This window comes from Zophobas morio, unplaced genomic scaffold (assembly GCF_036711695.1).
Source record: "Zophobas morio isolate AGI-343-1 ecotype UQ-CSIRO unplaced genomic scaffold, CSIRO_AGI_Zmor_V1 ptg000054l, whole genome shotgun sequence".
Lineage (NCBI taxonomy): Eukaryota > Metazoa > Arthropoda > Insecta > Coleoptera > Tenebrionidae > Zophobas > Zophobas morio.
Window position 1 is genome coordinate 3,655,569 of NW_026972159.1, and position 12,104 is coordinate 3,667,672.

Sequence of the window (12,104 nt, forward strand, 5' to 3'; positions counted from 1 at the left end):
TTCTCTAAATATCAATAAAATTATCTTCTCATTTGAATTTCGTTCTTCGTACTAATGTCAAAATCTTTTTATTTTTCCTCTTCTTCCATCACAATTCGTCATTCTCTGAAACACTGTGAGAAATTTTTTTTAATGAGGATTTTTTCACAAAATTCCGTTGATTTTACAAGTGTCAGGATAAATTTCATGTTTTGAAGTTTGAGTAGAAAAGTTTCGTCAAAATCCTTTCTTCTTCTTGTTTTTCTTGATCTTGATTTATATGTGTTTTATTTAGTATTTTAGATCTTATTCTTGTCTTTTTTTCTCTTCTTCAATTCATCTCCTTGAAATCAACAAATTTATCTTCTCAGTTGAATTTCATTCTTCGTACTAATGTCAAAATTGTATTATTTTTCTTCTTTTTTCTATCAGATTTTGTCATTCTCTGAGAAGTTTGCGAAAAATCGTTTACTAAGGATTTTTTTACAAAGTGTCTTTGCTTTTACAAGCATCAATGTAAATTTCCTGTTTTGAAATATGAGTTGACATGTTTCGTCAAAATCCTTTCTTCTTCTTCATCTTGCTTTATACATCTTTTGTTTTGTATTTTAGATCTTATTCTTTTCCTTTTTTTCTCTTCTTCAGATGCTTCCATTGCCTAAAGATCAATAAAATTATCTTCTCAGTTGAATTTTGTTCTTCGTACTAATGTCAAAATCTTATTTTTCCTGTTTTTAGATCAAATTCGTTATTCTTCTTAGACATCGTGACAAAAAATTGTTTATTGAAGACTTTTTCACAAAGTTTCCATGCTTTGACAAGTCTCAGTTTGTTTCATGTTTTGAAATATGAGCTGAAATGTTTCGTCCAAATTCTTTCTTCTTCATCATTTTGCTTTATATATCTTTTATTTCGTATTAAATATCTTACTCTTTTTCTTTCTGTCTCTTCTTCACTTGTTTTCATTCTCTAAATATCAATAAAATTATCTTCTCATTTGAATTTCGTTCTTCGTACTAATGTCAAAATCTTTTTATTTTTCCTCTTTTTCCATCACAATTCGTCATTCTCTGAAACACTGTGAGAAATTTTTTTTTAATGAGGATTTTTTCACAAAATTCCCTTGATTTTACAGGTGTCAGTATAAATTTCATATTTTGAAGTTTGAGTAGAAAAGTTTCGTCAAAATCTTTTCTTCTTCTTGTTTTTCTTGATCTTGATTTATATGTGTTTTATTTAGTATTTTAGATCTTATTCTTGTCTTTTTTTCTCTTCTTCAATTCATCTCCTTGAAATCAACAAATTTATCTTCTCAGTTGAATTTCATTCTTCGTACTAATGTCAAAATTGTATTATTTTTCTTTTTTTTTCTATCAGATTTCGTCATTCTCTGAGAAGTGTGCGAAAAATCGTTTACTAAGGATTTTTTTACAAAGTGTCTTTGCTTTTACAAGCATCAATGTAAATTTCCTGTTTTGAAATATGAGTTGACATGTTTCGTCAAAATTCTTTCTTCTTCTTCATCTTGCTTTATACATCTTTTATTTTGTATTTTAGATCTTATTCTTTTCCTTTTTTTTCTCTTCTTCAGATGCTTCAATTGCCTAAAGATCAAAAAAATTATCTTCTCAGTTGAATTTCGTTTTCCGTAGTAATGTCAAATTCTTATTTTTTCTGTTTTTAGATCAAATTTGTTATTTTTCTTAGATATTGTGTGAAAAAATTGTACATTGAGGGCCTTTTCATAAAGTTTCCATGCTTTTACAAGCCTCAGTTTAATTTCATGTTTTGAAATATGAGCTGAAATGTTTCGTCCAAATTCTTTCTTCTTCATCATTTTGCTTTATATATCTTTTATTTCGTATTAATATCTTACTCTTTTTCTTTTTTCTCTTCTTCACTTGTTTTCATTCTCTAAAGATCAATAAAATTATCTTCGCATTTGAATTTCGTTCTTCGTACTAATGCCAAAATCTTTTTATTTTTCCTCTTTTTCCATCACAATCCGTCATTCTCTGAGACATTGTGAGAAACAATTTTTTACTGAGGATTTTTTTCACAAAATTCCCTTGATTTTACACGTGTCAGTGTAAATTTCATATTTTGAAGTTTGAGTAGAAAAGCTTCGTCAGAATCCTTCCTACTTCTTCTTCTTCATCTTGATTTGTATGTCTTTTATTTTATGTTTTAGATCTTATTTTTGTCTTTTTTTCTCTTCCTCAATTCATTTCCTAGAAATCAACAAAATTATCTTCTCAGTTGAATTTCATTCTTAGTAGTGATGTCAAAATTTTATTATTTTTCCTCTTTATTTGATCAGATTTCGTTATTCTCTGAGACACTGTTCGAAAAATCGTTTACTAAGGATTTTTTTACAAAGTGTCCTTGCTTTTACAAGCATCAGTGTAAATTTCCTGTTTTGAAATATGAGTTGACATGTTTTGTCAAAATCCTTTCTTCTTCTTTATCTTGCTTTATACATCTTATATTTTGTATTTTAGATTTTATTCTTTTCCTTTTTTTCTCTTCTTCAGATGCTTCCATTGCCTAAAGATCAACAAAATTATCTTCTCAGTTGAATTTCGTTTTTCGTACTAAAATCAAAATCATTTAATTTTTCTTCTTTTTCGATTAAATTCGTTATTTTTCTTAGATATTGTGTGAAAAAATTGTACATTGAGGGCCTTTTCATAAAGTTGCCATGCTTTTACAAGCCTCAGTTTAATTCCATGTTTTGAAATATGAGCTGAAATGTTTCGTCCAAATTCTTTCTTCTACATCATTTTGCTTTATATATCTTTTATTTTGTATTAAATATCTTACTCTTTTTCTTTATGTCTCTTCTTCACTTGTTTTCAGTCTCTAAATATCAATAAAAATTATCTTCTCATTTGAATTTCGTTCTTCGTACTAATGTCAAAATCTTTTTATTTTTCCTCTTTTTCCATCACAATTCGTCACTCTCTGAAACACTGTGAGAGATTTTTTTTTAGTGAGGATTTTTTCATAAAATTTCCTCGATTTTACAAGTGTCAGGATAAATTTCATATTTTGAAGTTTGAGTAGAAAAGTTTCGTCAAAATCCTTTCTTCTTCTTCTTGTTTTTCTTCATCTTGATTTATATGTGCTTTATTTCGTATTTTAGATCTTATTCTTGTCTTTTTTTCTCTTCTCCAATTCATCTCCTTGAAATCAACAAATTTATCTTCTCAGTAGAATTTCATTCTTCGTAGTAATGTCAAAATTGTATTACTTTTCTTCTTTTTTCTATCAGATTTTGTCATTCTCTGAGAAGTTTGCGAAAAATCGTTTACTAAGGATTTTTTACAAAGTGTCCTTGCTTTTACAAGCATCAGTGTAAATTTCCTGTTTTGAAATATGAGTTGACATGTTTCGTCAAAATCCTTTCTTCTTCTTCATCTTGCTTTATACATTTTTTATTTTGTATTTCCGATCTTATTCTTTTCCTTTTTTTCTCTTCTTCAGATGCCACAATTGCCTAAAGATCAAGAAAATTATCTTCTCAGTTGAATTTCGTTTTTCGTACTAATGTCAAAATCTTATTTTTTCTGCTTTTAGATAAAATTCGTTATTTTTCTTAGATATCGTGAGAAAAAATTGTTTACTGAAGACTTTTTCACAAAGTTTCCATGCTTTTACAAGCCTTAGTTTGTTTCATGTTTTGAAATATGAGCTGAAATGTTTCGTCCAAATTCTTTCTTCTTCATCATTTTGCTTTATATATCTTTTATTTCGTATTAAATATCTTACTCTTTTTCTTACCGTCTCTTCTTCACTTGTTTTCATTCTTTAAATATCAATAAAATTATCTTCTCATTTGAATTTCGTTCTTCGTACTAATGTCAAAATCTTTTTATTTTTCCTCTTTTTCCATCACAATTCGTCATTTTCTGAAACACTGTGAGAAATTTTTTTTTAATGAGGATTTTTTCATAAAATTCCCTTGATTTTACAAGTGTCAGGATAAATTTCATATTTTGAAGTTTGAGTAGAAAAGTTTCGTCAAAATCCTTTCTTCTTTTTGTTTTCCTTCATCTTGATTTATATGTGCTTTATTTCGTATTTTAGATCTTATTCTTGTCTTTTTTCCCTTCTTCAATTCATCTCCTTGAAATTAACAAGTTTATCTTCTCAGTTGAATCTCATTCTTCGTAGTAATGTCAAAATTGTATTATTTTTCTTCTTTTTTCTATCAGATTTCGTCATTCTCTGAGAAGTGTGCGAAAAATCGTTTACTAAGGATTTTTTTACAAAGTGTCTTTGCTTTTACAAGCATCAATGTAAATTTCCTGTTTTGAAATATGAGTTGACATGTTTCGTCAAAATTCTTTCTTCTTCTTCATCTTGCTTTATACATCTTTTATTTTGTATTTTAGATCTTATTCTTTTCCTTTTTTTTCTCTTCTTCAGATGCTTCAATTGCCTAAAGATCAAAAAAATTATCTTCTCAGTTGAATTTCGTTTTCCGTAGTAATGTCAAATTCTTATTTTTTCTGTTTTTAGATCAAATTCGTTATTTTTCTTAGATATTGTGTGAAAAAATTGTACATTGAGGGCCTTTTCATAAAGTTTCCATGCTTTTACAAGCCTCAGTTTAATTTCATGTTTTGAAATATGAGCTGAAATGTTTCGTCCAAATTCTTTCTTCTTCATCATTTTGCTTTATATATCTTTTATTTCGTATTAATATCTTACTCTTTTTCTTTTTTCTCTTCTTCACTTGTTTTCATTCTCTAAAGGTCAATAAAATTATCTTCGCATTTGAATTTCGTTCTTCGTACTAATGTCAAAATTTTTTTATTTTTCCTCTTTTTCCATCACAATTCGTCATTCTCTGAGACATTGTGAGAAACAATTTTTTACTGAGGATTTTTTCACAAAATTCCCTTGATTTTACACGTGTCAGTGTAAATTTCATATTTTGAAGTTTGAGTAGAAAAGCTTCGTCAAAATCCTTCTTACTTCTTCTTCTTCATCTTGATTTGTATGTCTTTTATTTTATGTTTTATATCTTATTCTTGTCTTTTTTTCTCTTCCTCAACTCATTTCCTAGAAATCAACAAAATTATCTTCTTAGTTGAATTTCATTCGTAGTAGTAATGTCAAAATTTTATTATTTTTCCTCTTTTCTTGATCAGATTTCGCTATTCTTTGAGACACTGCGAAAAATCGGTTACTAAGGATTTTTTTACAAAGTGTTCTTGCTTTTACAAGCATCAGTGTAAATTTCCTGTTTTGAAATATGAGTTGACATGTTTCGTCAAAATCCTTTCTTCTTCTCCATCTTGCTTTATACATCTTTTATTTTGTATTTTAGATATTATTCTTTTCCTTTTTTTCTCTTCTTCAGATGCTTCCATTGCCTAAAGATTAACAAAATTATCGTCTCAGTTGAATTTCGTTCTTCGTACTAATGTCAAAATCATTTAATTTTTCTTCTTTTTCGATTAAATTCGTTATTTTTCTTAGATATTGTGTGAAAAAATTTTACATTGGGGGTCTTTTCATAAAGTTTCCATGCTTTTACAAGCCTCAGTTTAATTTCATGTTTTGAAATATGAGCTAAAATGTTTCGTATAAATTCTTTCTTCTTCATCATTTTGCTTTATACATCTTTTATTTCGTATTAATATCTTACTCATTTTCTTTTTATCTCTTCTTCACTTGTTTTCATTCTCTAAAGATCAATAAAATTATCTTCTCATTTGAATTTCGTTCTTCGTACTAATGTCAAAATCTTTTCATTTTTCCTCTTTTTCCATCACAATTCGTCATTCTCTGAGACATTGTGAGAAAAAATTTTTTACTGAGGATTTTTTCATAAAATTCCCTTGATTTTACACGTGTCAGTGTAAATTTCTTATTTTGAAATTTGAGTAGAAACATTTCGTCAAAATCCTTTCTTCTTCTTCTTCATCTTGATTTATATGTCTTTTATTTGGTATTTTAGATCTTGTTTTTGTCTTTTTTTCTCCTCTTCATTTCTTTACTTTATCTTATTTTGAAATATTTGTTATCCTCACTCTATTAATAAATGAATACCTACACAGTGTGTTCCATTAAAAAGAATTGAATAGATTATTTGTTCTACAAATATAGACGTATTTTTACCCCCGTCAATTAAACTGAAGCTCCAAATGAGTTCTTTTACACTGTCTCAAGTCATTGTTTTCAATAGTCTTGATGAAGGTTCCGCCACCAAATCGATGAAACACTCTGTATTTTACTAAATACGTCATTCGTCGTTAAAAAAGAATGAACAGAAAAATTTTAGTTAGTCTTTAGCATCCAATCGGTAGTTTCAGAGAAAATAATTTATACGAAAACATTCGCAACAGACAGACTGACGGAACCCGCAGATTTGTATGTCCGCACCCCCTAACCCATAAACTGCCAAAAAAAAAAAACAAAATTAGCCACTCATGCAAATGACCCTTTCCCTATCCACCCCCGAAACCGCACCGACTGTCAAACCTGACAGCTGTCGCTCTCTGTCAAACCCTCCCCCTCCCGCCAACCCCGTCGGATTGAAATGGAGTTTTCGCATAAGGACGCTGAATTTGTTCGGATTTTCGAAGACACAATAAAAGCGTTATCTCATTTACATATCACATCACATAGCGAAGAGTGGAACAGATAGAGATACGAGGAGGAGGGGTGTTAGCTGATCATCATCCCCGCAATCTGCGCGCAGCACTCATGTGGCGTTCAGCTGTCTATCAACCCCTGCCGAACCCTCATCCATAATTGTGCTCGTATTAGGATGTTGGTAATTGTACTGCGGCGAAATTGATAATACTTAAGGAATTTTTGGGTCGGCTCGGGAGGCGCGGCTTGTTGTGGATAATATGAAGTTCGGGGTTGCGGTTGTCATATTGATTTGCTTTATGAATGTACGAATGTAGAGTCGAGGCTAATTTACTAAAGCTCCGAACTGAAATTGCACATTAACGGTTTAGTTAATGCGAAATAATAAATGGTTTATTTTGGGGATTAAGACTGTCAAACGTTTCTATTCATGAGTGGTATTAATAATAATGAGAACATAATAGATATTTTTCAACACGTTACAACAATAAACGATTTACATCCCTCCACTACTGTAAGAAGCGTGACCTGAAGCTGTATCGCGTCCCCTCTTCTTTGTTACCCAATTGTGGGATTATAGGTTGACAAAACAAAATCCTTTAGAACTAATGCCAACTGCGAGTCAAAAGATTCTTCAGTCAAAATTTATTTTTTGTGTGTTTAAATTTTTTCAGAAAATATTTCCTTAGTAGAAAACATGTGAATTATTCCTGGGGGAGTATCTTGGCGCAGTGTAATTCCTCCATGCATCCACTTTAGTCACCCTTGACATTAACAATGGCCAGAAACGTAATAATCTCGCCAGTAACATATATAAAACCACAAGTGTTATTGACGCGTTTTGCCCCTTACGGGCTCATTATCACAATGCGTGCCCTTTTCTCCCCAGCGAATGGATGCCATCCCCATCCGTCGCGCAAATATGAAATGAAATCTCACCCTGAATTAACCCCCCTTCCCTTCGCCACCCTGCCAATCAACATTCAATATGACCACACAGAACACACAATGAGCCTGTTTTATATTGACATTGTTGCACTTTCCAACTCATAATTCATCCGACAAACCGCTGAGTTTGTTTTTGTGTCGGCAGCGATTTCATATCGTTTTATCAAGTATCAATTATTATTTAACAAAATACAGTTGCATTGTCCGCGCTAATTCCATTGGGTTTGCGCGGTCATAAAGTTTTCAATTAACATTTCATTTAAACGGGAACGGTTTGGTGCAAAGGAGGTTTTTGGCTGCATCGGGGTGATAATATCTAATCAATTTGTAATGCACCCAGTTTGGTTGAATCCTTGGAGGATTGTAGATAGGATCTGATTTCGTTTTTGAGGGTAGTTGGCGAATGGGGGAGTCATACTTCATCTTTACCCTCTTGACTTGTCACTTTTTAAGTTTTTGCAAACTAAGTCTGCATTTTAAACACTAGTTTCATGTGGGTCGGGCTGGTGTAACGAACACTTCTCCCATACATTTACATTTAAAGTGAACTTTGCATGCAGATGTGTTTTTTATTTGCTTTCGACGCTTCTAACACTTTCTAACCAAAATATAAGATATATTTATATTGTTTTTATTTTAAATAAAGTTTGTTTAAATGAAAATTCCAGCGGTAATGAAACCTGGATCTGAGACGCTGCTAAACTGTATGGGTTTGAAATGTGCAGGTTCTCAGCTACATAATATTAAATAAAGATGTAAAAATAAATATTAGAAATGTCTCGTAATTCCAAAATATGCTTCAAGCTATAGATTCGGTGCTGGCACATTCTACGCAATATGGTTGATTGCACTAAAATTATTCAGTCTAAATTCAGTTGAAGTATTTTTTATTTCCATGTCTTTAAGAACATAGTCTTTGTAAAATATACCTACGTTTTGAAAGTAAAACATTAAGTGAATTGATTAGAAGTCGTCTCAAAGAAAATTGTTACGAAAAATTTATTCAGAAGAGATTCTTTCCAATTCTTTAAGCCCCACCAACTAACCACCAAAAGCCCCAGAGATTCTTTCAAACTATGTATTTCAGGAATAACACACCAGAAACCGTCGAGATGTTTTCCAATTTTGTAAGTCAAGAAAAAATCACTAGGTGCCCCCGAGATTCTTTCAATTATTTCAAAAATAACAAACCAAGTGCTCCCGATTTTTTTTATTCTTCAAGCCAAAAAGGAACCTCCAGGAGCCCCCGAGATTTTTTCAAAGCATTTCAAAAAGAACAACAGAACAATTCTTTCAAATTGATTCAAAATTAATACATCAAAGGCCCCCGAGATACTTTTCGATTGTTTAAGCCGAGAACAAACCACGAGGAGTTCCCGGATTCTTTCCATTCCTTTCAGTCAAACATGAACCACAAGGAATCCTCGAGATTTCTTCAAACTATTTCAAAAATAGCACACCAGGAGCCCCTGAGATTCTTTGAATTTTTTTTAAAATAATACCTCAACAGTTTCTGAGATTCTTGACAATTCTTTAAGCCAAGAACGAACCACCAGGAGTCTTCGAGATTCTTTCAAATTATTTCAAAAATAACAAATCAAGTGCTCCCGATTTTTTTTTTATTCTTCATGCCAAGAAGGAACCTCCAGGAGCCCCCGACATTTTTTCAAAGCATTTCAAAAATAACAACAGAACAATTCTTTCAAATTGATTCAAAATTAACACATCAAAGGCCCCCGAGATACTTTTCGATTGTTTAAGCCGAGAACAAACCACGAGGAGTTCCCGGATTCTTTCCACTTCTTTCAGTCAAAAACGAACCACAAGGAATTCTCGAAATTTCTTCAAACCATTTAAAAAATAGCACACCAGGAGCCCCTGAGATTCTTTGAATTTTTTTTTAAATAATACCTCAACAGTTCCTGAGATTCTTGACAATTCTTTAAGCCAAGAACGAACCACCAGGAGTCTTCGAGATTCTTTCAAATTATTTCAAAAATAACAAACCAAGTGCTCCCGATTTTTTTTTTATTCTTCATGCCAAGAAGGAACCTCCAGGAGCCCCCGAGATTTTTTCAAAGCATTTCAAAAATAACAACAAAACAATTCTTTCAAATTGATTCAAAATTAACATATCAAAGGCCCCCGAGATACTTTTCGGTTGTTTAAGCCGAGAACAAATCACCAGCAGTTCCCGGATTCTTTCCACTTCTTTCAGTCAAGAACGAACCACTATTTCAGAAATAGAACAGCAGGAGCTCCCGAGATTATCTCCAGTTCTTTAAGACAAAGACGAAACACTCGAAGTCCTTAAGATTGTTTCAATTTTTAAAAAAATAACACCTCAACGGGTCCTGAGATTCTTTCCAATTGATTAAACCAAGAACGATCCACCAGGAGTCCTCGAGATTCGTTCATATTATTTCAGAAATAACCCACCAAGGGCCCCCGAGATTCTTTCCAATTCGTTAAGCCAAGAATAAACCACTGGGAGCCTTCGAAAATCTTTCCATTTCTTTAAGACAAGAAAGAACTACTAGGAGCCTCCGAGATTCTTTCAAATTATTTCAAAAATAACACGCCAGAAGCCCCCCAGATTGTTTCCAATTCTTTAAGCCAAGAACTAATCACCAAGAGCCCCCGAGATTCTTTCAAATTATTTCAAGAATGACACACCAGGAACCCCTAAGATTCTTTCCAATTCTTTAAGTCAAAAAAAATCACTTGGAGCCCGCGAAATTCTTTCAAAGTATTTCAAAAATAACAACACAACAATTCTTTCAAATTGAGTCAAAATGAGAAAAAAACTCTCAAGATTCTTTCGAACTATTTCAAAAATAGCATACCATTAGCTCCCGAGATTATTTCCAGTTCTTTAAGACAAAGACGAACCACTGGAAGTCACTAAGATTGTTTCAATTAAAAAAAAATAACACCTTAACGGGTCCAGAGATTCTTAGCAATTCTTTAAACCAAGAACGAAACACCTGGAGTTTTCGAGATTCTTTCAAATTATTTCAAAAATAACACGCCAGAAGCCCTCCAGATTCTTTCCAATTTTTTAAGTCAAAAACTAATCACCAAGAGCCCCTGAGATTCTTTCAAACTATTTCAAGAATAACACACCAGAACCCCTGAGATTCTTTCCAATTCTTTAAGTCAAAAAAAAATCACTTGGAGCCCCCGAGATTCTTTCAAAGTATTTCAAAAATAACAACACAACAATTCTTTCAAATTGAGTCAAAATGAGAAAAAAACTCTCAAGATTCTTTCGAACTATTTCAAAAATAGCTTACCAGGAGCTCCCGAGATTATTTCCAGTTCTTTAAGACAAAGACGAACCACTGGAAGTCACTAAGATTGTTTCAATTAAAAAAAAAATAACACCTTAACGGGTCCAGAGATTCTTAGCAATTCTTTAAACCAAGAACGAAACACCAGGAGTCTTCGAGATTCTTTCAAATTATTTCAAAAATAACACGCCATAAACCCTCCAGATTCTTTCCAATTTTTTAAGTCAAGAACTAATCACCAAGAGCCCCTGAGATTCTTTCAAACTATTTCAAGAATAACACACCAGAACCCCTGAGATTCTTTCCAATTCTTTAAGTCAAAAAAAATCACTTGGAGCCCCCGAGATTCTTTCAAAGTATTTCAAAAATAACAACACAACAATTCTTTCAAATTGAGTCAAAATGAGAAAAAACTCTCGAGATTCTTTTGAACTATTTCAAAAATAGCACACCAGGAGCTCCCGAGATTATTTCCAGTTCTTTAAGACAAAGACGAACCACTGGAAGTCACTAAGATTGTTTCAATTAAAAAAAAAAAAACACCTTAACGGATCTAGAGATTCTTAGCAATTCTTTAAACCAAGAACGAACCACCAGGAGTCTTCGAGATTCTTTCAAATTATTTCAAAAATAACACGCCAGAAGCCCTCCAGATTATTTCTAATTTTTTAAGTCAAGAACTAATCACCAAGAGCCCCTGACATTCTTTCAAACTATTTCAAGAATAAAACACCAGAACCCCTGAGATTCTTTTCAATTCTTTAAGCCAAGAACGAAGCATAAGGAGCTCCCAAGATTCCTTCAATGATTTCAAAAATAACACACTAGGAACTTCCAAGATTCTTTCCGATTCTTTAAGTCAAAAGCAAACGACTAGGGGCTCTCGAGATTCTTTCAATTATATAAAAAATGACACATCAAGGGCCCCCAGGATTTTCTTTCCAATTCTTTACTTTAAGGAAAGAACAAACCACTAGGAGCCCCCGAGACTCTTCCAAGTTTGTCAAAAATAACACATCAAAAGCCCCCGAAATTCTTTCCAATTCTTTAAGCCAAGAACGAACCACCAAGAACCCTTGAGTCTCTTTCAGTTATTTCAAAAATTTCACGCAAGGTGCTTCAGAGATTCTTTCCGATTCTTTAAGCCAAGAACAAACCACCAGGAGACCCTGAAACTCTTTCAAACTTTTCAAAAATAATCCATCAAGAGCCCTCGAGATTCTTTTCAATTCTTTAAGCCAAGAACGAAGCATAAGGAGCCCCCAAGATTCTTTC